Source organism: Vulpes vulpes, chromosome 12 (genome assembly GCF_048418805.1).
Source record: "Vulpes vulpes isolate BD-2025 chromosome 12, VulVul3, whole genome shotgun sequence".
In the NCBI taxonomy this organism is placed as follows: domain Eukaryota; kingdom Metazoa; phylum Chordata; class Mammalia; order Carnivora; family Canidae; genus Vulpes; species Vulpes vulpes.
This window is the reverse complement of record NC_132791.1, coordinates 153,548,307-153,572,376: the sequence shown is the minus strand read 5'-3', so window position 1 is coordinate 153,572,376 and position 24,070 is coordinate 153,548,307. Positions and strand designations below refer to the sequence as shown.

At 43.0% G+C, this 24,070-nt stretch overlaps 1 protein-coding gene across 21 annotated transcripts in view; it reads right to left on the bottom strand.

The window, feature by feature from the left end:
* Positions 1–24,070, bottom strand: part of DAB1 (DAB adaptor protein 1) — a 1,107,850-nt gene that overhangs the window by 320,617 nt on the left and 763,163 nt on the right. For 7 of the 21 annotated variants that reach the window (XM_072730804.1, XM_072730811.1, XM_072730807.1 and 4 more), the window contains one exon: positions 23,336–23,448. The exons of the other annotated variants lie outside the window; for them this stretch is intronic. The gene's annotated coding sequence lies outside the window, so the exon portion shown is untranslated. The remainder of the gene's footprint in view (positions 1–23,335; positions 23,449–24,070) is intronic. 21 annotated transcript variants of the gene reach the window in all.

Below are 24,070 nucleotides of genomic sequence, written 5' to 3'. Positions count from 1 at the left end.
AGAAGCAGGCTGCTCACAGGGAGCCTAATGCGGGACTCGATCCCAGGACCCTGGGATCACGCCCTGAACCGAAAGCAGATGCTCAACCACTGAGCCACCCAGGTGTCCCTATAAATTATAATTTATGAGCAGTCTGAACAGGTGAGCTCCTACAAAGCAGAGGCTGTGTTGTATCCTGCTTGACCCTCCCTATTCATAAATGCTGGCACAGAAACTGCTAACAATGAGTACTATAACAATGTAACAGTGAAACAGCTAACACATATATGGCTTGTACTTAACTATATACCAGACACTATGGCAATTGCCTTATGAGGTCATTATCTTCCCCCAAATCCTATTATTTAAATACTATTATTATTTCTATTTAATGAAAATTATTGGACCAGAGAGATTGGATAATGGGCCCAAGATTCTTAAGTCTCTTCCCTGTAGGGACATACTATGGCATTATTGTCAGGGGTGAAATACATTTTACACATTTACTAGCTGTGTGACTGGGGTTTGGCTCACTAACACACTTCCTAACACCCTCCTGTAACCAGCAGCCTCTCAACTATAGAGTGGAATTCCTGGGTGGCTCAGAGGGTGAAATACCCGATTCTTGATTTTGGCTCAGGTCATGATCTCAGGGTCCTCAGAGCGCCGCTTGTGCTTTGTGCTCAATGGGACATCTGTTGGAGATTCTCTCCCTTTGCCTCTGCCCCTCCCCCTGAATCATGTTCTCGTTCTCTCTTCCTAAAATAAATACATCTTTAAAAAAAATTAAAGTGAAATTACAGAATCTTGCTTCCCTTTTAGCTAGGTTTGGTCGTATACTCCGGTTGGAGGCAAAAAAAGGTGTGGATGAAACATCTCCCATCCCATTTCCCATAGCCTCATAAGCTGAAAGTTTTTATCCCTTCCATAATTGCTCATCTCCTTCAGCTCTTCCCCTTCCCTCCTGATTTGGAATATAGGTAAGAAAACTGGAGCTGCAGCAGCCAATTTGTATTCATGAGGAACAGAAAACTACATATTAAGAATGATGAAGCAAAAGGCAGAGGATCTTGGGTTCTGATGACTTTTTTTCAGCATATTTACAAGCATCAGCTTACTCTTAGGGTGGGCTTCTTTTTATACAGTTACAAGAAACATCTTGCTTGTTCAGGGCAGGAGCTATTGAGGGCTCACAACCCTCAATAGGGTTACTCACAACCCTCAATTTTGTTACAACCAAACCCATGGATACAGAGACTTAACCTCACTGTGCCTCAATCCCTCAGCTGACAAACGGAGGAAAGAATGGTATTTATGTGTTCTATAGTATCATGAGGATAAAATAATTACGCATTTAAAGAGCTTAGCTCAGAGTCTGGCACACAGTAAGAGCTTACTGGATACAATTATTACCTTATTACCATACAAATACAACTAGGACTACTACTAGCCGAGGAGAGACTCAGCACCCAGGAATTCCAATGCTCAGCTTCCCTTCTTTTACACAGCTGGTCTTCCAAGAATTCCTCTCTTTTACACAGATAAATGCGTCAGGTCAATCAGTCATTCCTCTCCGTGGCTTCTGAAGAATGCCTCTAGATTTCCCTGTGTCTACTGTTCAAACAATCCTTGAGATGGATGTAGGGCAGGGACTATTACACACACAGACAGATTAAAACCTGCAGACTCAGTCAGAGCTATAAACAGATGGCTCAGGGTCATGGTGCTAATTTTGCTCTAAATTTTATGGAAATCAGAAAAATATCTAGACTTCTTACCCTCTCCTGGGAGGCCCTGCTTGATCTGCCCTCTACCTGCCTCCCACCAGCCACACCACCCTTTTGCTGTTCCTCAAATATCCCCCACTGCCCTCTGCTTCGAGCTCTGTGCTGAAGGGCTGCTGCATCTGCCTGGGCCTCTCTGCCTTGCTCTTTGCACGGCTGTCTCCTTCAACTCCCCTGGACCTCAGAGATGCCCTCTCTTGGGATCCCCGTAATAAAGGGCCTGCTGCCTAGATCAGGGGCTCTCTCACTCACCCTATTGATCTTCCTCACATCTGTAATGATCTGCTTCTATGTTTATCTGGTATCTGGTATTTGTTTATTGACCGATTCCGTCTAGAAGGTAAGCCTCTTTAGGTCAGGCACCACAGTCCCAAAACTAGACTGGGGGAGAGAGGGAAGATTTGAAACCCAAGCAGAAGTCTGAGCTTCACAGCTGGACAGACCTGGGCTCAGATCCCAGCTTCACCGTTTAAGTGCATAGAGCAAAGCAAATCACTGAAAGGCTCAGATTCTCGGCACCCTCACCTCTACCATGAAAAGGATGATACTTACCTGACAGGGGGGTTGTCAGTGTCACCTGTGATAACAAGTGTCAAGGATGTAGCCCCAGATCTGGCACATCCATGCCCCAGAAGCCCTGCTTTCTTCCTCTTCTTATTCCTTTCTCTCTTGTATCATCCTCTGGGGCACAGTATGTGTCCCACATTTGTGCTTTGCCCCCTGTAACTGACACAGACAGGAAGAAAGGAGGACAATACAGAGATCAGCCAATGTGGCCCTCTCTCAAGCTGCCCCAGCTCCCTACAGACTATGGTCCAGTGACTTATCTGAAGATTGCGGACAGCATTAGTACCTACTGCCTCGTGTTGTTGTGGGGATTAGATAAATTAATATGAATTAACTGCTCAGGACAGTTCTGGCACAGAGCAAACTCTCAAAAAATGTTTGTTATGATCATAATCTGTGTCTATGTGGACCCATGTAAACAAATTTGGTATTTTCAGTTATCACTGAATGTCTCCTCCAAAACAAACAAGAATCCACAGTGTGAGCATCGCGGACCTGACACTGTATCCCAGTGCCATGTGTCGTATTGGGAACAACAGGACAGAGATGGGACTGGAGGAGGCAGAGAAGAATGATGTAGCTGGAGCAAGTCTTTGCAGAGAAAAGGAAATGGAAACAGGTCCCCGGACCTGGGATCCCTGTTCCCTAGAAGTAAGAGAAACAAGGCCAAGAGGACGGTATCCTGGTGGGTGTGAGTGCGGTCGCGAAGCCTGGCCAAGGTCCCCATGGTGAATTTGGAGGTAAGACTCAGCTGCGTGGTCCTGTATGAGGAAGAGCCTGGAATGCTGCTCAGAAGACACCTATCTGGAGTGGACTCCAAGCTCAGACTAAGGAGGCACAGATACGATGGGGGCATCTGCATGCAGTCAGCCCGCTCTGCTTTCAAGTCCTACCCATGACTCACTCAACATGCCCCCCGAGGGAGGGGCTCAGCCACTCGGCCTTTGTTCTCATCCACAAGGAGAAGTCAAAACTCCTTGTCCTTCGCAGATCCCTATAAGGATCCCTAAACTTAATGCCTTTCTTACCATGAGCACTTAATAAATGGTAGATAACTAATAATAAAAATAATGGCAAACACTTATAAAACTTACTGTGTGGTAGGGTTTCTTGTAAGTACTTTACAAGTATGAATTGATTTCATCCACAATAAACCTGTGCAGAAATGCTATTAATACTAAGAATGAGGATGATAATATAATAAGAAACATAAACAGCACTTCCCACAGGCCAGGCATTATTTTAAGCTTTCTATATATTAACTCGTACTCACAACGAGCCCATGAAGTAAATGCTAGGACTGTCCCCACTCTACAGATGAGGAAGGTGAGGCAGGGATGGGTGAACCTCCCTGAGGCCTCCTGGCTAGGATAAGTGGAGCTGGGCTTCTCACTCAGCTTAGCTATGGCACCTCTCAACGGATAAAACCTTGTAAAAATCCTCAAGAAGGTGAAGGGAGATCACTGTCCCTCCTGTTCAACGGAGGCTCTGGGAGGGGAGATGTCACAAAGCTGAAAAACTCATGGTCTCTTTCTGATAACAAACAGCCTCATGATCTGTGGTCCAGGAACATGTCTATTTCTCCACAGTCTTTTCAACAATCAAATATGTTACTCAGTAGAAACCTTTTCTGACAATTCTTCCAAGTTGGGCTGACATCTGTAAAATGTGTAAACTTAAGAACTCAGGGATTCCTAGCTTTCTTCTGGAGACAATCAGATATAGCTATGTGGGGCATGGACAATTTAAAAAAAAAAAAGCATACTGTTCAAAATCAACTTTATGTGCTCTGATAATTAAAAAGAACAAAATACATTTGACCCAAAATGGGATGTAGTTTGAACAAAACTGGGTCTTCAATCATTTGGAAATGCTAACACGCCGACTGCCTGATTAAACACAATTTGTATTGTCAATAAAAAATGCAAATGACTATTTTACTGGCAAATACAGCATTAGACTTTGCTTGATATGAGGATTAAATTGCACTTCAAGAACAATTCAGGAGGTCAACTTATAAATGAACATCCCCTTCCTTTGTCCTTAGGTTCTGGAGGCCAGGGTAGGAAACACAATAACAAAAATAATTGCCTGCCACTGTGTGCCATTTCATTTAAAATAAAATCCATGCCAGTTTTGTGTAGCGGAGAATGATATTTAAGCCCCCAAATGGGTACTGTAATTTAGTACATAATTCCTTGAAATTTACATGGCACACTCCCACTCATCTGAATCAACTGATAAACTCTCTTTTATTTGTATTAAAGAAAATGGGGATTAAAAGGTCGAGAATCCACACAGTGTAGGTACTGAGAGCACAGGCACCATTTTAAAACCTTTTAGTCAATCTGGCCCAGAGCTAAATCAAGTATACAGGAATTATGTTTGACTGCAAATACTCCCCAGTTACAGATAGGAATAAGATGTGCATTTTGAATTCCACGGAAAAATATGGAATCACAGATGTTGCTTTGGAGCATCTTTATTTCTGAAATTACAAATAATCATTGTTGGCATCTGCAAGTGGAAAAACTAAAAAAGCAAAGAAATACCTCATCACTGCATTATGATGTGATAAAACCTCAGGATGGAAGGCAGCCGGCGAGGCATTAACGCAGTTGTGCATTTACATTCAGAGATGCACATGTCATTTTGGTTAAACATCATTGCCCAATTTTCGAAATTTCCCCTTGTTATTTTTCCTCCACATTTTTCACATTAACTTCAAGTAAGACAAGTTGATACAACCTCTAATACCTTGTTATAGCTATTGTCATCTGCTTTCTGAAGGCTGGAATGTGTTTTTGGAGCTGTTGGTAAACATGACTAATCCAAGAAGAAATTAAGGAGGTACCCTGATTGTATGGGATGAGTAAATAGGGAACCAAACACATGGATGGGGTTTCACTGAAACTGGCCATCTAGGCAAGATGTGGCTTCACAGGATGTTGAAATTAAAAAATGCCCTGGAAATAAGTAGAATGATGCTCAAATATGCTAATGATCTAAGGACAGTCTCAACAACTTCCTTGGAACTCACAACATCGCTAGGGACTCGTTTTAATAACGACATGTCAGGCATTGTTCTACATGCTTACATATTAACCCGGTTAATCCATATACCAGTCTTAATAAGTAGGCTCGCCTTTTCCATTTTACAAAAAAGGCATGGAGGGGTTAAGTAATTTGCCCATGATTACATAGTCACAAGGGTGGGAGGGGGTCTGGCTTCTGAGTCTGGGCTCTTAATCATAACATCAAGTCTCTAGATGTTACCTCTCTGTGTATACTCGATTTATTAAGAGAATTTCCCTAAGCAACTCATATTTGTTATTTATACGCATAGTAAGTACACGAGTAAGTAGCTATCACCCTCCCATTTAACAGTTAAAAAAATAGACTCAGAAGTTAAATCATTATCTCTCAAGGTGCCCCTCCCAGCATGTGGCAGGGTGGGACTAGAGCCCTGAAATCCTGTCTCCTTCTTAAACACAGCACTGCCTCTCCTGCTGGGTACCAGTCACTCAGAGTGCATGTTCCCCACTCCTAAAGGAAGCAGATTCTCCAACTATTCAGTGTCCTGTGTCTCAGTGCCTGGTACATAAGCATAGACTCAAAAAGCACTTGAATGACTCTATCTAGAATCCAAACTTCTCGCCAGTTGCACAGCTAACACTGCTGCAAACCACCATTGTCTTTCTCGCTCATTATTGCAATGCCTCCTGAATACCTTCTCCATTTCTGTTCAGATACCTCTATAATTTCTTTTCAAAAAAGCATCGGATTCTCTTATGATATGATTATTTTTTTCTCTTATGATATTATAAAGCTCTCTATGAACTTCCTGCCCAACTCCCTTAATTTCTCTGACCACCTTTTCTCACTCCCTTGCCCTATTCCAGGCACACTGGCTGCCTTGCCATGCTTCAAATACACAGGGCACGCTCCTGCCTTTGCACCTGCTGCTCCCTCTCAGATATCGTAAAAGCAGGCACCCACAACTTCCTCAGAGTATTTGCTCAAATGCCACTTTCTGATTTCCCTATTTAAGATTACAAACCCTACCTCCATGCTCCCAATACATCTCCCCTGCTATTCTTCCCTCCATAAAACTTTCTAATATACCATGTAACTTGCACATTAATTTTGTTTATTGTGCAAATCTCCCAACTACATTGCACACCTCACTATGGCAGAGACTGTTTGATTTTGTGCTGGATCTTCAGTACCCAGAACAGTGCCTATGGCATGAGCAGGTGCTAATGAGTATGTGAGTGAGTGAGCGAGTGGAAAAAGACCAAAGTGCTTCCTCATACTGCTCAGGCTTCCACAAGTATCCTCAGCAGACCAGGAGCACCCATGTTCCCTTTCCCCAGGAACTTCCAGGACTTCAAGGTCTTTCTGTTCATGTTTTTTCTCCTCTCCATCCCCCTTCCCCAAGTATATTCCTTATGTCCCAATCCAGAGAAATAGAGTTTTACCTGAAAACCCTAAACTCTGTATCCCTGCACTAGGCATTCTCAGTATGTCTCTGATAGCCTGAATCTAAACATCTGGATAAAAGACTCGGTTATTTTTTTTTAATTTTATTTATTTATTCATGAGACACACACACACACACACACACACACACACACACACACAGAGGCAGAGACATAGGCCGAGGGAGAAGCAGGCTCCCTGTGAGGAGCCCAGTGCGGAATTTAATCCCAGGACCCTGGGATCACAACCTGAGCCAAAGGCAGACACACAACCACTGAGCCACCCAGGTGTCCCTTTTAATTTCTTTTAAAAAATTAGGGGCAAAAAAATAAATAAAAATAAAAAAATTAGGGGCACCTGGGTGGCTCAGTTAAATGACTCTTGATTTTGGCTCAGATTATGATCTCAGGGTCATCAGATTGAGCCCCTAGTTAAGTCCTGTGCTCAGCATGGAGTCTGCTTGAGATTTTCTGCCTCTCTCTTCCCCTCTGCCCCTTCCCCCCACTCACATGCCCACACTTGAGCGCATGCTCTCTCTCTCTCTCTCTCAGATAAATAAAATATTTAAAAATAAAATTTATTTTCAGGGGCATCTGGTGGCACAGCAGTTGAGCATCCGCCTTTGGCTCTGTCCTCTCTCTCTCTCTCTCTCTCTCTCTCTCTCTCTGTCTCTCATGAATAAACAAATAAAATCTTTTTTAAAAATTTCAAATTAGAAGTTTGACATCTGATATAACCTTATAAACCAAATGGACCAGGTTGAACATATATATATGACAGTATTTATATGTACTTAAGCATTCTATAGGAAACTGGAATTCCCTTTAAGCCTATAAATATTCACATAATTGTCATTCAGTGAATGATCATAAGATATGGATATTGTTCATCTGCGGTCTTTGAGACCCACAGTCCAGTGTACGAGTCATGGTCCTGCCTCTGACAGGTACAGAGGCCTCGCACAAATCATCTTGCCTTTATGATCTCAACTGTAAAGCCACTAAGAATGCCCACATAAGTTTACTGAAAGGTATAAATGAGATATATGCTTATAAGTAGTTAACAAACTCTAAATATTTAGAAGCTATATTATCTTGGTGATTACTACCATTTTTTATTAGAGAGAGAGAGAGAGAGTGCAGACACGTGCATGCACAAGCAGTGGGGGGAAGGGCAGAGGGAAAGGGACAGAGACTCTTAAGCAGGCTCCACTTTCAGTGTGGAGTCCGAAGTGGGTCTCCACCTCACCACCCCATGATCATGACCTGAGCCAAAATCAAGTGTTGGACGCTTAACCAACTGAGTCACCCAGGTATCCCACTTACTACCTTTTTATAAGCCTCAGTTTCCCCAACTGTCACATAGGGACAATGAATAGTTTACTGCTGAGGAAGGTCAAATGAGAGAAGCCTGATACACCATCCCTACTCATGGCATGTCCATCTCCATAATGCTTCTGCCCATCTTCCTACTGAGTTAAGAAAAAATATGACTTCTTTCTTTAATAAACCACTTTCAAAGGCTTTAAAAAGGCTTTGTTATATTCTTATTACTAAATTGCTATTTTAAAGGGTATACTTAAGAAAGTAAAGTGAGAATAAGAAGTGATTACAGACCAATGATTTCAGGCTGACACATTAATTGAGCTGGTATATTTAAGGTATTAATAGTCTCATTTTTAAAGGGTCACCTTTTAATCAAACTCCAACCACTATTTGCTGAACATAACTAGGTGCACACTGCTATATTAGATGTTATATGAGTTTTCAAAACCATGATTAGAAATATGTGCTGAATTTAAAAATTAAGACAGATCCCTTATCACAGTCTTTACAATCTAGTTATGACGAAGTGACACTGAGTGCCAAAAAGTCAAGTGTCAACAAAAGGTGTTAATGTTTAAGCAATAGATATGTTACTCTGAACTAGCACTTAATTAATTTTCAAGCGAACACCAGGGGGGGCATGCTCTGGGGCTTTGTGGGGATAGCAGAGACTGAGCAGAGTCTAGGATGCTCTGGATTCATTCCCTGGATTTGTCCTCAGATGGATATTTCAATGCCAGTCACTTAGGCATGTTTGAAAGATGCCATAGAGCACACACAACATTCCTGTATCCTTCAAGTTACCCCAAGTGGAAAGGAATTTGCATAGTGGGCATTACTGCAAACTTACCCCAGTTTGATTCATTTGAAAATAGGGAAGAAGAGGTAAGACACCACTTTATAAGCCCGAGCCCTTCTGCAGAAAGAAGATACCCCAGACAAAAGCATGTATCATAAAACTCTGGAAATCCTGACACTGGACTAAGGCAAATTAATGCTGGTACACAAGCTCATTCTTCTTGATTACATTTAAAAGCATGTGCCTGTTGTCAATTTGCATGTGTTCTGTGTTGGAAAATAAGCACTCTGGATCTAATGAGCAAACAGTGAAAATCCATCCTGCTGCCAGGGCTTGGGAAAAGCTCTGCATCTGCGGGTCATGGCCCGTAAAGTCTGTCCATCAGCTACACTGTACTTGAATTGACTGGGCAGCGGTCTGTATTGATCCCTGCAGCCACCACAGAAACACAGCCACTGTAACCGTCTGCTGAGCTACACGGAGACCCAACCTACATGGCTTCAATCCCCTCAGAGCCTGCAGTGTGCAGGCTACCTCTGGCCAGATAGGCTCAATGCAACAACAGTTAACCTCTACTGAGCATCCGGGTGCTGAGGGCGTGCACTGCATCGAGTATTGCTCATGACCACCTTACGTGGGTGCACTGAAGAAGCAAGAGCTGGGGCAGGGGATGGGGAAGGCTTCTTAGCGAGGAAAGCAGCACTGGATCTCTACCTAAGAAGGTCCCTCCGGCCCCAGTCAGGTCCCGAGCACCCATTCACTTTACTTCTTTTCATCTCCTCAGCCAGCACCATTGTTGGGCATGAAGATCTCAGGGAAGAGAGACTGGGAGAAGCTGCCCAAGTGGCCCAGGAATTGCCAGAGCCAGAGCTGCCACCACTTGGCCCTTCCTCTGCATAGGTGCTGTTCTAGGAGCTTCATATCTGTAAGGCCCAGCAGCTCGCTGAGGGGGCCACTGCCCTTCACCCACATTTTAGCAAAGGGCAACGTCAGCAACCTGCCCCAGGGTACCCAGCTGCTGAGTGCAGAGCAGAGATTCTGATGTGGGCAGTCTGATGTGAACATGATCGCTTACCTCCCACACTGACCTCTGATGCACCCCTGCGCCCAGATCCCCGGCCTGCCCTTCCTTCCACCTCAGTTCCTCCCTGTGCTCCAATGGACAGAGCCAGTCTGGTTCATGCACTAATGCATGAACTCAGAGGAAGCTGGGAGATCATCTGACAGCAAACCTTGCTTTTAGTGCTAGGCCGATGAGCCATAGGACTCATCCCTGTAGCTATTTCAACTGTTCACTCCACATCCACAGACACCTGTACCAAAAAAATTATTAGCTGGGCATGAATATCAGACACCAATTAAAGTAAAAGTGAAACTCCTTGTAACCCTTCAGATTCTGATCCCTCTGAATGTGAGTTTTTATTCAAATGCCAAGCAAAGGCCTATATATGTAAGACAATGGATCCCTAAACAAAAAAGCGACAAATCATTTTCTTAATTTTCTTTTTTTGGGGAGGGGGAGCTGATAGACCTTCAACTAGGTTAATTCCTTTTAGAACCAAAAAACAGATCTTCTCTGGTGTATCTAATTATAGAGTTTCCCATACCTTAGAGTATAAAACTCCTGAGAAGGATTATTACCAGGAATAAAAAGGAAATGTTCACCCATCCAATGGGTCGAACAGGTTTAGGGAAAATGCTGTGTGTAAGGAACCCCTTTCAATGGCACAGAAGACCCACTGGGTTGTGAAGGTCCCAAGAACTCACAGGTAATGACATCTGGGGAACACCATTCAATGCTACTTGGTGTGGAGAATATTCTCTGCGGACTTTGTACTTAGCATCATTCTAGTGTCTTCCTTGACTTGCTCGTTTCATCCTGGTAACAGCTCTGTGAGGTGGGTGCTATTATTATGCCCATTTGCAGATGTGAGGTGGGTGCTATTATTATGCCCACTTGCCTCTGAGGCAAGGTTAAGTTGCTCATAGTTTGTTTCAACCATCTGGAACTATCTAGAGTTCCCAAAGTAAAACGTTGCTTTTTCTCACCTCTTTGCTTTTGTGGTGGGCTATTTCCTCTGCCTGGAACTCACTTTCAACCCTTTTCCCTGGCTGTTCCCTACATATATTTTGAGACTCTGATTCCTCCCAAGGTCTTCTATAACCATTACCTTCAAGGTGGGCCAGAAGCTCCATCTCTGTGCCCTCACAGCAATTACATGCTGTACTACATGTGTCTGCTTCTGCACTGAAGTGCAGAATTCCTCATGGCAGGACTGTTTTGTTATCTCCTTGTCTCCAGTGCCACGCACTCTGGACACAGTAGCTCAATAAATGGCACCCAAGGGGGAAAAAACCTCCCTAAGTCAGTATTTTTTAAAGATTTTATTTATTTATTCATTAGAGACACAGAGAGACGGCAGAGACATAGGCAGCAGGAGAAGCAGGCTCCCTGCAGGGACTCAATCTCAGGACCCTGGGGTCATGACCTGAGCCAAAGGCAGACACTCAATCACTGAGCCACCCAGGTGCCCTGATCAGTGTGCATTGTTTTTGCAGGAAAACAAAGTTCAAGGATGACACTAATAATAATAGCTCTGATTGACTGAGATCCCTCTGAGATTTCAGCCACTATGTCGAGCCATTGACCCAGAGTATATCCTCACCAAAAGCTTTTCAGACATTTGGAAACATTACGCCCATTTTATAAGGAGGCAAGCTGAGGCTAAAGAAAGGTAATTCATACAACCAGTGTGCAAGAACAGCACACCGCAAGATCAACGGAACCACCATGCAAATCCAAGACCATCCAATTCCAAAGTTCTTGCTCTTCACACACGCTGCTCCATGCAGCCGCTATGTAATCTGCATATCTGATTCTTTTTGTAACCAGAGGACTGAGATCTCTTCTAGAACATCATTCTCCTAAGAACACTGCCTCTGCCCAGCCTCTTCTCTGTTAAAGGAAATGAGCTGAGATAGCCTTCAGCTATGCCATCGTGGTGATGGTTGGAAAAATTAATCCTGTGCCGTTTTGCATTTGCTGCTTGTGAATCAAACTGTGAAAGCTAATTTAAAAACTTTCACACTTGGTTTGAATGAGGACTGTCAGCGCTTTGGGAATGTTAAATTGTACACAATTAGCTCAAGTGGTGTGGGTTTAGGCATCCCCAGCATTCTCTCAAATGAGAAGACTCCTATGGTCACCCCGATGAACCCAGGGGAGACAGAGAAGTTTCCAGTCAAAGAAGAGAAGTGTAATTGGTTCATGACAGGTCTGTGCATGGATATATCTGTCCCAGTTTGCAATCCCATTAAGATGGAATACCATCCCAGGAACACCTGTGCTTCACCCAGATCAGACTCTCGGACACACAGACCAGGGTTTAATTCCCAGCCATGCCACCTATAGGCTATGTGGCCTAGGGTGAATTAGGTAAGACACAAAAGCCTTTGTTCTGTCATCTGTGAAACAGGTATAACATTGCAGTTATCATAGAGCTTTGCTAGGGTTTTATAGTGCACATGAAACACCCCTTGCACGGAGCTTCACAGCCAAGAAGCCAGTTGATATTTGTTGTTGTTATCAAGCGCTCCTGAGGGTATTTACACAGTCTTATCTACCTTGATGTTCCTGGCATGTCTGTATTATCTTAGAGCCCCATTTCTTCAGGATGATTATTTTCATTATCACTAATATTAGTGATAATATAGTTGGGACTTTGAATGGGTCACCAGTCTTGCCTGACACTTTGGCAGAATATAATGAAAGTAGCTCTGAGCTGGACCTGAGGACCTCTGTTCCCATGCTGGATCTACCTTTCCAACTGGCCAGGTGCATCTACACAGACCGTCTGATCTCCAGGCACAGCACCTAGCATATGGCACACCACGTAGCAAAGAGCACACCACTGGTAAATGAAGAGGAGTAAAAAAAGAGCCAGCAGAGATGACAGAAAAGCTGCTGCCTCCTCTCCAGGCTCTGGCACTACCACAAAGTCCATGGTCAGCAGCATTACCTTTCCAGAGCTATTCCTGCATCTCGACGATGAGGCCTTATGTCTAAGTGATAGCCAGCATCTGGTCACCTGACTCAGAAATTCTATAATCTTTCACCTACTAAATGAGAAAAAAAAAAGATTAACAAAATAATTTTAATACCAGCAGTTTAGTTTTAAGGCAAAACTAACTGTAGTAGGGGCACCTAGGTGGCTCAGTGGTTGAGTGTCTGCCTTCGGCTCAGGGTGTGATGCTGGGGTCCTAGGATCGGGTCCTGCATTGGGCTCCCTGCGAGGAGCCTGCTTCTCCCTCTGCCTGTGTCTCTGCCTCTCTCTGTGTCTCTCATGAATAAATAAATAAAATCTAAAAAAAAAAAAAAAACCAACAAAAAAACAACACTGTAATAGCAGGAGCCTTCGTAATGTTGAAAATCTGATTAAAAGGGATGAGACGGTTTTCCTGTACCAGGTCACCACAATCACTGGGGGCATTTGCACGGGAAAAGACTCCTCATTTCTTAGTTTTCCTGCTTGCATTGTACTCTACTCCCCTGCAGCAAGGGCCATTTTAATGCACAGCTGATACAAAAGCGGAAAGAGAGTAACATTTGCTGAGCTACTATTGTACATGGGCAGGCACTTTAGAAAATATGGCCAGTAAAGCTATTATCGACGTTTACAAAATGAAAACTCTGAGGCTGGGAGAGGTGACTGGCCGAAGGTGACAGCACAGCTCAAGCACCCAAACGGTGGGCAGCTCGGGTGGCTCAGTGGTTTAGCGCCGCCTTCAGCCCAGGGCGTGATCCTGGAGACCCTGGATCGAGTCCCAGCTGGGCTCCCTGCATGAAGCCTGCTCCTCCCTCTGCCTGTGTCTCTGTCTGTCTGTCTCTCTGTGTTTCTCATTAATAAATAAATAAAATCTTTAAAAAAATTAAAAAAAAAAAAGAACCCAAGCAGTGAGTCACGGCCTCTGCGGGCCCAGGCTGCACTCTCTGCCTCACAAAAGGGCTTCACTGGGCTGAGTGACGCTGAAATCATGGCTTGACCACAATCAACTCCAGGGTGGCTGCTCTTACTGATTTCAGAGAAGTGAGGGAGGAGGAGGGCGAGGATGGAGGCAAAACCCAGGTAATATTTTAGCTCCAACCTGCTTTCACAGGGAGGAACTTGAAAGCCTTCTATACATTTTCCTTGAAGAAGTAAAGTAACTTTACTCACAGATACTCTGAGGCAGAAACAATTAGTATTTTAAAACATTCATCCTTTCAACAAACTAATGGTTAAATATTCATCAAATATTGAGACGCCAATTCTCAGAAAGACCTTCCTGGCTACCTCACTTAAAAAGAAGCCACCACACTTCTTAGCATCCCCTTGCTTTTCTACTCACACTTTAATTATTATAGTAACATACAGATGCAAATTTACAAATTTATTTATGAATTTAATTTATTTAATATATTTATTGTCACCTCATGTCTCAGAAATGGAAGCTCTCCTCTGATGAGAATTCCTAATCTGTTTGGTTACAGCAGTTCCCCGACACCTAGAACAGTGTGCAGAATCCAGGAAGCCCTCTGAAGTATTTGTTCAATGGATGAAGGACTTTAAGTTGAAGTTACAGCAGAGGAAGTAGATCGGCCATTTTTCTGACCCATATTTTAAGTTCCCAAAATACAGTGGGTTTTGCTTTTTTTTTTTTTTTAGTCTCTACATGACTTTCTCTATATGCCGTCTAGCTCCTTCAATATTCATTCAATCATTTAACAAATATTTATTGAGTACCTATGCTATGCCAGGCACTGTTTCAGGTGCTCAGATTCTACTTGTGAACAAAACAGAGGTCCATGAAGCTTTTATTCTCGTGGAGAAAACCCACAAGTAAAATAGACCTAGAACATTAGGTAGATGTAAGAGTAATGGCATCAAACAGGTTGAGGAGAGAGAGTGATGGGGCAGGCAGGAAGCTGAGGGACTAGTTGGTTAAAGGTCAAGAAAGCCCCCCTGAGCAGGTCAAGCTGTCAACAAAGATGTACCATGCAAAGCAAGAGGGGACCTAGAGTCAGCCAGGTGGTGACAAAGGCCACTCCACCGCATCAACTCAGTCCAAATGTTTCTCATCTTTAATCCTTGACTTCCTCACTTGGTACTGTGGGAATAATAACATCTGCCTTGCCTGCCTTGCAACATAGTCCTGGTGGGTGAGCAAAATGGAGGAAAGTGGGCAAAAGGTACAAACTTCTTATTATAAGATAGAGTCCTTGGGATACAGCACGGAAGCTACAGACAAGAACAAACACTGTATTGTATATTTGCAAGTTGCTAAGAGTACTGATCTTAAAAGTACTCATCACAAGAAAAAAATTATAATTGTGTGTGATGGTAGAAGTTAACTGAAATGACTGATCATTTCACAATGTATTCATGTATCAAATCATGGCACTGTGCACCTGAAACTAATACAGTATGGTATGACAATTATAGCACAATTAAAAAAAGATTCTCAGTTGCTTTTTAAAGATCCATTTTTTAGTATTTAGATTTAAAGCATAAATGGCCAGGTTCAAACTGATGCAGGAGAAGTGTGTGTAATGAAATATAAGAATATCCTAGCAAAGCTGTCCTGAAGTAATAATAGTTGCAGTTTTCTAGACATTTGGAGTGAGGTTTGGTTTGTTTCTTTGTTGGTTTGTTTAAGCAGGCTCTATACCCCATGCAGGTCTTGAACTCATTATCCTGAGATCAAGACCTGAGCTGAGATCAAGAGTCAGATGCTTAACTGACTGAGTCACAGTGGGTGTCAGGGTGGCTCAGTTGGTTAAGTGTCTGCCTTTGGTTCAGGTCATGATCCCAGGGTCCTGAGATCGAGTCCCACAGTGGGCTCCCTGTTTAGCTAGGAGTCTGCTTCTCCCTCTACCCCTCCCCTCTGCCCATGTATGTGCACGTTCTCTCTCAAATAAATAAAAAAAAAATCTTAAAAAAAAAATAAAGCAACAACAAATCCCAGTACCCTCACGCATAAGATGAAGGGGTTGCATCACTTGACTTCTATGTTCCCTTCCTGTTCTAATTTGCGAAGATCCTAGTGATATGAAACAGCCTTATAAACTCTAATTTGCTGCACAAATGAATGAGATAATGGTGATCACCACAATTTTTATCATTATTTCAACGATCCACTTTGGCTCTGGAGTTCAGAGCCCCCAGCATCAGAGCATTCTTCAGACTCATTTTATTTCAGTGATTTTAAGATCTCACTGAAAATGTAAGCTGAATGGTAATTTCATTCCTAGAGATGTTCTGTTGTCTAAACCATAATTTAAGTGCCCGTTCTTAATTCTGCTAATTATCAGCACTAATGAAAGACAAAAATAGCACAGCTAACCTAAAAGACCTATTCTAACTTGGTTTTAGGGCTGTATTTTTTTTTTTAAGTATCAGATCTGCTTTCCCAATCCTATAGTGACTAAGTCACTGTAAAAAAGAACAAGCCTCAGGTAAGTAAGGGGTGCGGGGTAAAAGGAGGGGGTCACCATGCTGCTGGCTGTGGGTGGGCTTCAGGGCTCCATCCTTCCTCAGATACCATTAGAATGTTTCTATTCTAACCTCACGGAAATGAACTAAACTTGAAAACCTCCCAGATTCCCTCCTACATGGATGGAGCATCTGGTCCTTTCATCCCACTACGTGTAGCAATCAAGGGTATTGAGGGGGAGCATGGAAATATAAAGTCATCTCAAGTGACATCTCAACAAGAGCCGGAAGGAGCCACCAGTGGACACGTTCAACATTTATCGAGGGTTGCCCCTGTGCTGAGAGATGGGTACAGACATTTCCCTGCCCCCACCCCCTAGGAGCTCACTGTCTACTGTAGGAAACAGACCACCAATAAATTAAGAAGTCCGCCACAATGTCCCAGGGCTAAAACAGCTGCAAAGGAGACAGAGGGACAGCTGAAGACTGGGGTAGCTGTGTCTAGGTTTGAAGATGGACAGAGACTCTACAAGTAGGAAGCGACTCCTAATCTCTGGCTTCCAAGAGAAAGAAGTAGGTGTAAAATACCCAAAAGGCAGCTGTGAAACAGGAACTCATATTTATTTATATGTCGGGCCCAGGAGTGCACATCCTATAGTTACTGCCTCACGTAAGCTCTTAAGGACAGGGAACCTGGGCTTTACCACCTCATTGTACAGGTGAAGCAGCTGATGCACAGAGGGGACACACCTTGTCCCACGTCATCCCCCTCCGCCCACCCCCCCACCAGAGCCAGGAATGAAAACCAATCTATCCCCCAAGGAAACCAACTCAAATGCCTTTCTCCCCTATCCAAGTGCGCCTTCTCTACAGCGACTTCTCAAATCTGACTGCAGCCAATTCTCTCCTCTCCCTGTCTGACTTGAACCAATTATGCAAAGCCTGAGCCATGTTGCTTGGCCTCTGGAAACGCCTCCTGTAGTTACCAGTGGTTTGGGTTCTTCCACACCTGCTGTCTTTGGCCTGGCCCCTTCGTTCTTTGACATCAGTGTCCCCTTACCCCTGGAGGCAGAGGTCAGTCCAGCCATAAGAAAGGCCATGGAAGCCGACATAAAATTCAGACCCATTCCTTGCTCCTCTGAGAACAGAAAACCTTCAGCCCCTCAAGTTCTAAACAAGTGACCCTGACCCTCCCCACCATTCGAGAGACCCCGCACCCTTCAAGTCTTCTTCATCTATGACCCTTGGCCCAGAAAACTGCCCATTTTTGTTCCACTTATCTTTGTTTTCACCTCTTTCATGCTCTGAGATGTCTTCCATCTCAAACCATCAGGCGTCAGTAGTGATCTTTCTCTGACCTTGCTTTTTTTTTTTTTAAAAAAAAAAAGAACATATTTTGGGTATAACATTTTTGTGTCATGTGTGTGTCATGGTTTTGTGGTCCAGGTTACAGCAACACCCACACTGACTGAGCATCACATGTTCTGCCTTGAATTTTCTGACATTAAGCTTCTTCTGCTAGACTTGCAGCCCTATTTCTAAATCATGGAAAGCTGTGGCACCTTTTCTCTAAATGGGTAGGAAAGAGAGAGAGAGAGAAAAGGAAGTTCCTTGAAGAGGGTCCTTGGGGTTTTGAAATGTTTGAAAATAATCTCTTTTCCATTAATGCACAGAGTAACATATTTCCCCCGCTGCTAAATGACACCTTTCAGGACTGATGATTAACATATAGTCCTACCACTTAGGCCCCTTCCAGGGAAAAGCAACATGCATTATTTCAGTGTCTGCACAGGGGCTCCGCATCAGCGACTTTCACAGGATGGGCAGGATTTTCCTCCTGAGGGGGTGCAAAAATAGAGGTATGAACACAAATGAATTCCACACATCTGTACTCTGTCCAAGGGTCATCACAAAGACATACATTTTTATGATTAAAATACTGACTGAAGCCTCTCTTTCTTAACAATTACATCTGTAGAATCTCACTATTATGTATTTATCCTGAGACAGACACAGTTATTCACGGGCTAGAAATGACAGGCATAGAATGCTTCGTTTCTACACCATTGCAATTGACCCGAATATTTATAAAGGTACCTAATTCCTTAAATGGCCACCTACCTCACCAAGAACCCAATTCTCTGTCTCTAAGCCCATGCTGGGACACAATCCTGTATCGCTTCCCCGACCGGCTGTCCTATATTGAGAACTTACCATGCACTAAGCCTTGTGATAAGCTCAACATCTATTAAGTCATTTAACCATCATATTTAGAAGGTAGACACTATTTTTACCCTTGTTCTTTGTATTTTGATGGGGACACTGAGGCATGGAGAACTTTAGGACTGGCCCTCTGTCCCACCAGCTTCCAAGAGGCACGGCCAGGATCTGAACACAGATCTGTTTGATTTCATCACTCTGTACTACTTCCTTGCTTGCCATCATCATCCACTGATAGAGCTAACGTCTCCTACGGTTTCAAAGCTGTGTAATAACCAACCAAGTGCTAATGCTTACTTGACTGTGTTAAAATGATTAGTGAAACGTGCACAGGAACAGCACAACACAGCTACCACTTGGCCCTGAGACTTGAAGGGAAGAAATTTTCTCTGTACTCAGCTCACCGCTCTAGGATGCTTCTCAGGGAAAGAGGCAACTACTCGAAGTTCCTACCTGGCTGAGCCAATCAAAGGCATGCCTATACCTCTGACTGGCACTAGAAAGGCACACTGACCTTGGGAATGAAAGATAAGTAAATCCCAATTTCCAAGGGGACGCCACACCAAGTCAAAACATCTGGCATCAGGTGCCTTCAAAGACAAAGAGCTGCTGCAGTCACATGCACCGACATGAGGACAAAAATAAAGTCCCCTCAGTGGACGATTCTGGTAAACTCTGCAAACCACAACCCATGGATTTGTAAAATGATTCTATAGATTCAACTCACTTGAATCTCTAGCATTTACTAGAGATTTACTGAGCACACTGTGCCAGGAGCCAGAGATACAGAAATACATAGGATGCAGACCCTAATGAAGCAGAAAAGACAGAGTACAGAGGTAGCCACACCAGCTTCCTCACCAGAGGCTGGGTGCTATGCTAGCTAGTTGCTTCTCGGTTACCTCCTCAATGTTATGAAGAGATGCACCATGATCTGCGGTCTGCAGGTGATAAAACTGTGCTTCACAAAGATGTGTCACTTGCTCAAGTTTCACAACTTAGTAAATAGCAGATCTGAGACCCAAACTTAAGATTTTTCAGACTATAAAATCTTTTATCTTAACCACTACAGTGTACTGGCTCCACGATCAGAAATAAGTATACTGCAGTATCATTAGGACAGCCAACAGAGATATTAACAAGTCCAAGAGGAGCCACCAAGGAGAAAGGAATTCATCTGGGGACACATAGGAAAGGCAGGAAATCCTTCACGGTGCTGATATCTAAACCAGGTTTTGAAGCGTAAGTAGGAGTTCACCAGGTAGATAAAGGAGGGAATTGAAGATTCAAGAGAAGAACTCAGGAGCCCAGAGGCATAAAAGACCACCACCCACTATGGAACTGCTGGGAATCCTGTTCAGCAATTCTATAATGTGATAACTAGGGATAAAGATAACAAGTTAGCTGTAAGATAACAAGTTAGGCAGGAAAGAGGCTAAAGGGTCATGCATAAGCACGTGTGCACAAACATTACACACACACACACACACACACACACACACACCTTTTTATGTGATTTTCCCAGAGCAGAGACTAACCTGAGTTTTACTGGCCCCCTGGTGGGAGTGAAAGCAAGTAGAACTCAGCTAAGGCCATCATTGACTTTCATGGAGCCATTCAGCTGCAGAGAGCCCAGTCTGCTGACACTGAGCTTGTATAAAAACCTACATGTGTTTATTTGTCATTTCTCCCTACTCAGAAATAATGACTCAGCTACCAAGTGCATAAGATACGGCAAGTTTTGTACCTGTCATTTTCAAAGGGTGCCTAACTACAGTCCAAAAGGAAATAAGTAAAGCAGAGAAAGAATCAAAACCACTTGTAAAATGTGAGTACCGGCAATCCCTTTGCATGAAATGGAGACTATCAAATGTGAACTCCCCAAAATGACTGCATTTCCAATGCAAAGAAGAAACACTCCTAGACCTGGTTGGCTCTGTCCCACCCGATAGCACAGATGGAGTAAGGTGGAAAATGAACCAGGAGGAGACCCATTCAGCCCCTCTCTGTAGGACCCAGAGTAAATCATTTGTTTATTTATTTTTAAAGCTTTCTTTTTTTTGCTTCTTTCTTTCTTTGAAGAAAAGAAGAAAGAAAGAAAGAAAGAAAGAAAGAAAGAAAGAAAGAAAGAAGGAAAGAAAGAAAGAAAGAAAGAAAGAAAGAAAGAAAGAAAGAAAGAAAAAGAAGAAAGAAAAAGAAAGAAAGAAAGAAAGAAAGAAAGAAAGAAAGAAAGAAGAAGAAAGAAAGAAAGAAAAAGAAAGAAAGAAAGAAAGAAAGAAAGAAAGAAAGAAAGAAAGAAAGAGGAAAGGCAGAGGGACAGGGAGAAGCAGACTCCCAGCTGCGCAGGGAGTCTGACATGGGGCTCCATCCCAGGACCTTGGGATCATGACCAGAGCCAGAGTCAGATGCTTAACCAACTGAGCCACCCAGGCTCCCTGGAATAAATCATTTAACCCCTCTAAGCCTCCGTGTGTCATCTGGACATAAGCACAATACTATACCTAATACCCTGCTTCTCATAAAGATTAAATCAGAAAATGCACATAAAAGATTTAAGCACAGTGGATGACAAACAATACTTAAATGGCAACATGAAAATGTGTTAATGTTAATCTAAAAACATTTCTGCTTAAAATAGGTTTTTAAACTATATGAAGAGTTTAGGCTTGACTAGGATGACCCTATACTTCCACGCTTGTGTGTTTCTACTACTACCAGTAACCGCAGCTCTGGTTTATGGAGCACTCAACAACATAATGCCTTGCATTATTTCACTTAAATTTCATAACCATTCTGTAGATAAGCCACTATTATTATCTCCATTTTAGAGGCAAAGCAACCAAGGCACGAAATCAAATAATTTGCCCAAAGATAACAGAAATAGGAACTAAAGGAGTAAGATTTAGACTCAGACATTCTAGTAATGTAGAGCCTTTCTGATGCATATGTTTAAATTAATTACTTCCAGGGTGTTATGGTTAATTTTATATGTCAACTTGGAGGGTGTTTCTGGATGAGATTAACATTTAAATTGGTGAACTTTCAGGAAGCAGATTGTCCTCCATAATGTGGGTGGGCCTCACCCAATCAGTCGAAGGCCTAGTTAGAGCAAAAAGACCAGATTCTCCAAGCAAGAGAGGATTCTCCAGCAGATGGCCTTCAGACTTCATCTGCACCATTGGCTTTCCTGGATCTCCAGCATGCTGGCCAACAGTGCAAATTTTGGACTTGCTAGACTCTATAATTACATGAGCCAGTTCCTTATAATAAATCTCTTTCTATATATACACACATATCCTAACTGGTTCTGCTTCTCTGGAGAACCCCACACAGGAAGAATGAACACATAGGGTTTTTGTTGTTGGTGGTGGTGGTGTTGTTTTTACCTTTCGTCCCATTCCTTATCTTTTCCACTCAACTTCTTCAACAAGTATTTCTAAGGGCTCACAAGAACCAGGCACTATACTAGATTACAAGGTTGGGAAGATGCCCTTTGTTCAGCCCTATTCTGCCTCTGGTTTCCCATTCCTGTAAGTCCATGCCTCTCCTATCTGGATTACGAGATACTTGAGAACTATGACTAGTCTTTGTAGAACTAGTATAGAACTTCAAATAAATTACTGAGTAAATGCCCATCGATGTTGGTAAAATGAAAATACTGCATGCTTCTCATTGCTGTTTTCACCCATTATTGAGTATGTGCAAGGCTCTATATTAGATGCTCAGCATTTATTTCTATGTCATTTTATCCTGATTTTAAGGGACAAAAAGGGAAAACCAGGAGGTTAGATGATCTGCTCGAGGTCACATGGCATGATTCCTACTTGGAACTGTCTGAATCCAGAGCTGGTGGACTTCTCACCACTGCTGCTACAGTTCCCTGCTCCTCCCCCTTCCAAACTACGAATAACAGATGAGGCCAGGGATGAATGAGCACCCCTGGAGCTCCAGGGCCTTCAGCCAAACTTCACAAACATACAACTTCATAGCCTGCATGAGGCCAAGTATAAAAATGAAGGCAATCGGATGTTATCTATAAACACCTCAAAGCTTCTTTTCCTTTCACTTAAAAATTCTCTAGTAATTGTTTTCACCACCGTTAATCATAAAAATGAATCACCTCAAATTTTCTAAAGAAATTCTCCTTCAAAATATGTCAACTTTGTGCCATGAATTCATTTATTATGAGACCACATGATGCCTCCAAGTACTGCATTTTATTTAAACGTGACATTTTTTTCCCACTCTGTTTTGATTCCACATCTGAAAATCACTTCTATCAATCTTTCATTGGAGCCAAACATAACTGTTTTGCTCACTGAAACATTAAATACAGACTCAGGGCCCTAGAATCAAATTAAAAAATGAAATAAACTAGTGTCTGGCTGACATTCATAGCTTTATATCCAGAGAGACCACAGATTTGAGAATTGCTGTGAACCCACTTCCACGATAAAAACCAATCAATTCTAATCCTTTTGCATCTTAGATCATTTCAAAAATCCAAAGACTTAACATAGGTTGATTTTTCTCTTTGAGATTCAATTTTAGAAATTGTTGACTCTTCTGGTTTTGAAAGGGATAGGACATCTTCAATGAAAACCACCAGATTCACTTGGGACACTGACTGTGATCAATGATTTTCTGCATCAGCTGCTGTTGGGTTGGGGGCAGGGTGGGGCGGGGGGACGCATGCCATATACTTACATTCCCCATAATGCATCATACTCTTTCTACACAGTGGCAGCAAAGAGGCACATCCAATATTGTATTACTTTCTTCTTTCATTCATGACGATGTCCCACATGGGCCCTGAGAGTCTGAAAAAAGAAGCATTTCCCAGGTTCTAAGGATGAAGGGAACCCTAGCCAATCCATCATGCTTTGTCTGCTAATGATAGACTCATGCATAAGAGCTCCCATAACGAGAGAAGGGCAGCGGGCATGAAAGGAGTGACTCAACTGTCAGCAGCTGGGGTCTGAAGGACAGCAAAGCTGTGATTAGAATATTCAATTGAAACTTCCATGATTCATCATGGAATGGGGCAGGGGGTGGGAGAAGTTTGTGGAGGCATACTCCTCCCTTGGGCCTGTCTTCCCTTCTTCTATTAGCAGAGTTAAGTCCGTAGGGCCATGGAAAACTCAGTCTTACCCAACAGTAAAACTTTCAAAGATCTGCTGAAGCAGGGAGGATGAGTGCTATAAGTTAGCAACTCTCTCCCCGCAGTGCCCCGATGAGTGTCTCTAAAACACGATGCTGATCTTGTCATGCCCAGTCAATGAACGAACTCTGATTTCTTCCTTCTCCCTCCCCTCTCCTTCTCCTCCCCACCTTTCTCCCTCCCTCCCTCCCTGCCTCCCTCCCTCCCTTCCTAGCTGCCTTCTAGATTATCTTCCTGTCTTTCCTCTTCCTTTCTTACCTACCTACTTATCTATGGACTTT